Genomic DNA, 3,740 nt, shown 5'->3' with positions numbered 1-3,740 from the left:
TGACATCACATGGCCATCATTCACAGGTGACTCATACTCACATCACATGGCTATGGTTCACAGGTGACTCATACTCACATCACATGGCCATCGTTCACAGGTGACTCATACTCACATCACATGGCTATGGTTCACAGGTGACTCATACTCACATCACATGGCCATCGTTCACAGGTGACTCATACTCACATCACATGGCTATGGTTCACAGGTGACTGATACTCACATCACATGGCTAAGGTTCACAGGTGACTCATACTCACATCACATGGCCATCGTTCACAGGTGACTGATACTCACATCACATGGCTATGGTTCACAGGTGACTGATAGTGTGAGTATGAGTCACCTGTGAACCATAGCCATGTGATGTGAGTATCAGTCACCTGTGAACGATGGCCATGTGATGTGAGTATGAGTCACCTGTGAACCTTAGCCATGTGATGTGAGTATCAGTCACCTGTGAACGATGGCCATGTGATGTGAGTATGAGTCACCTGTGAACCTTAGCCATGTGATGTGAGTATGAGTCACCTGTGAACGATGGCCATGTGATGTGAGTATGAGTCACCTGTGAACCTTAGCCATGTGATGTGAGTATCAGTCACCTGTGAACGATGGCCATGTGATGTGAGTATGAGTCACCTGGAGGCAGGACTCAAAAGCCTGAATTTTGCCTGAAACTTTCAGACTGAAGAAGTCTCTTGGAAGAGAGACGAAATGTTTCATTAAAGAAGAACCCGTCCAGAAGACCTATACAATTTTTTTCTTTGATTTTTTACCTGGATTACTGAGATGCATCAGGACATACACTCCTAAAAGTTCATTTTTTCAAAGAAATATAACTGAGTAAAAGTAAATAGGTACTGTGTGCTCCCAGACGCTTTGAATTTGACTCGTGGATTTGATTTAGAACTGAATATTACACGTTTCTGTCCCATTTTTAAAATGACTTTAAGGGGCGTACAGGCACTTAATTTTTTCCACTTAAAACACGGGTTATTTTACTAGAAAACAGTATGAAGATATATTTATCTTGTACATATGTTGAGATCACCTATTCTCATTTACAATCTATAAGTATTTCTACTGTAGGTTTTCAAAAAAAGAGCATAAGAACAGCCTGCCAAAGCAAAGTGGACAATATATATGTTTCCATGACTCTATTTTGACTTTTTATTAATGTTTTAGTGAAACCCTAAAACTGAAAGTCTTTTATTTCCACAGCTTTGTGTGTAAATCATTCATCTGAAAATCTTTTCTTCCTCTTTTACTGAATTTAACTTGAACTTCACCATCTGATGACAACATGGAGAATTCTACCATGACTTCTGTGAATCTGTATTCACCTGAAATTAAAGCCTTGTTGGATTACAAAAAAATAAAATAAAAAATTCCCTGTGAATTATTTCATTCAATTTGAAGTGGACACTGACCTTCATATTTAAGAATACAATAGTTCCTGGAGAAAGTATGAAAATGCTTGCCATGTGGCATCCAAGAATTTCATGTAATCATTTTTAATTAGATAACACCAGATCAAGTTGAGAGGTATTTTTACAAATGATTTTTTTTTTCAGTAAGCCTCTAGTATGTTTTCCTATGTCTGGGGGGGAAATTGGGTTCATTCATATTAAATACCACTACTAGTACTATTTTTATGAACTTGTGTTCAACTTAGCATTGTAAAATATATTAATTCTGTTTTATATTTTTATTTGTAAATACATGTAAATGTATTCTAAATATTTTCTATGTATATATTGCTTTTGCTTTACCTGTCTGCATAACGTTATTTTTAAATTCATTTCAATTCAAAAATACTTTATTGATCCCAGAGGGAAATTAGGTGTTGTTGTCTCATTTAACTAAAGAGTTATTGTAGATGGTGATGGCTGTGGGCAGCGGCCTGTATTACAACCAAAATGAAGAAAACACTCTGTTTTTCTACGACAGTCTGATGAAGAGGATGGTCAGGGTTGTCCACAATGTTCTTGATTTTATGTAAAATCCTTCTTTGAACCATCATTTGGTTCCACTGTCTAACCCAGAACAGAACCAGTCTTCTTTATCAGGTTGTTTCTCTTCAGCTTTAAATATGAAGAAGGACACCCCAAGGAAGACCCAGGACATGTTGGAGAGGCTAAGTCTCTTGGCTGACCAGGGAACACATTGGAGTCCTCCCAGAAGAGCTGGAAGAGGTGGGGAAAGAGAGGCCTGGGCTTCCCTGATCAAGCTGCTGCCCCCACAGCCTGACATAAAGTGAAAGGGATGGATGGATGGATGGATGGATGGATGGATGGATGGATGGATGGATGGATGGATGGATGGGATTTAATCAACATTAATAGCCCAATAGTTTCGAATATACTTTAACACTAATGTATAATTTAAATACGACGTAGGGCATATGTATGATATTTGAAATTTGGCATATACAGTTTCATTAATTTAGAGGGTTGGCATCATTTGTTTGCTACTAAAATAAAAAAATGACATTGTACATCTTGTGTTTTTTAATTAGTAGAGTGTCTGAATATATTTTTGGTGCCAGTTTAGGAAAACTGACAGAACAATTGGGGAAAGTGCATGACCAAGTTTTCAAAATAAAGCTCAGATTTTTACACTTTTTGTGGATGCCAGCTGGCTTCATAAGTTCAATATTAGTTGCCTCGATTTAGTTAAGCAATCAGTTTTTAACATTTTGGTACCGAAAAAAAAAAAAAAAACGGACGTAAAGCAAAAGATTTGGCGATTATGGTCAAATATTATATGGACATAATTTTTAGCATTAATCTTGAATTCTGACTTTGTGCCCGCTTTAAATTTTGTAAGAAATCCTTTATTATATACCTGAAAGGGATGTAGTTTAATGGGGTACCATCAAAATTGCTGGTATTTTTATGCAGATAAACATGGTATATCTCTTGGACTAATGCTTATAACACTGCTAAAGTAATATTTAAAATCTAAATTCAAAATGTGTTAAAAAACCAATATGGGTGGTACCTGTGGTCCATCAGGATGAAGTGAAGCTCAAACACTGACTTACTGAACCAGTCTTTGCCGTAACGTGTTTTGGGGTTTGAAAGCCACGGGGATGTCATGTTTAGAAAATAAACATCATGATTTCTCTGAAACTGTCTGAACAGAATGACCACTGGTCTGGGCTCTTCTTTTTCACCTGGTGGTTGACTGGAGTCCTGTTCGAGTTTCTTGTCTGCTTTGAGGAAAGCCCAGTTAGGATGACCACACTGCTGCAGGGCCTGTCTTGTGTGTGACTTCTCCTCCCTGCCTCCTGTGTTTGTAGGGACACTGTCTGCTCTGTGCTACAGAGTTCTGATGACTCCTAACTTGTGTTCCAGTGGGTGATGGGAATCAAAACGCACATACTGGTCTGTGTCAGTGGGTTTTAGGTACGTCAGTTTCCAACCATCCTCCATCAGACTGAGATGCCAAACTGCCCTTTTTTACATCCTCTCGTGTGAACTTTATATATTTATCTACAGAATTGGTGTCCCTGTAAAGGACACCAAAGCTCTCTTTTCCACCTCCTCCATGTACAGGTTTGCAACGACAGAACAAACTGTAGAGTCCATAGCACACCCATGTTTCTGCCTATAATACTGCAGCCCACTGTGAAGTAGGTTGAGTTAGTAAAAGAGCTGAGTTTAAATGTTGAAATGTTCATCTTTATTAAAATCTATTACATTTAAAATAACAACAAAAGTCTGAAGAGG

This window comes from Austrofundulus limnaeus, unplaced genomic scaffold (genome assembly GCF_001266775.1).
Source record: "Austrofundulus limnaeus strain Quisiro unplaced genomic scaffold, Austrofundulus_limnaeus-1.0 Scaffold287, whole genome shotgun sequence".
Classification (NCBI taxonomy): domain Eukaryota; kingdom Metazoa; phylum Chordata; class Actinopteri; order Cyprinodontiformes; family Rivulidae; genus Austrofundulus; species Austrofundulus limnaeus.
Note: the sequence above shows the minus strand (reverse complement) of the source record.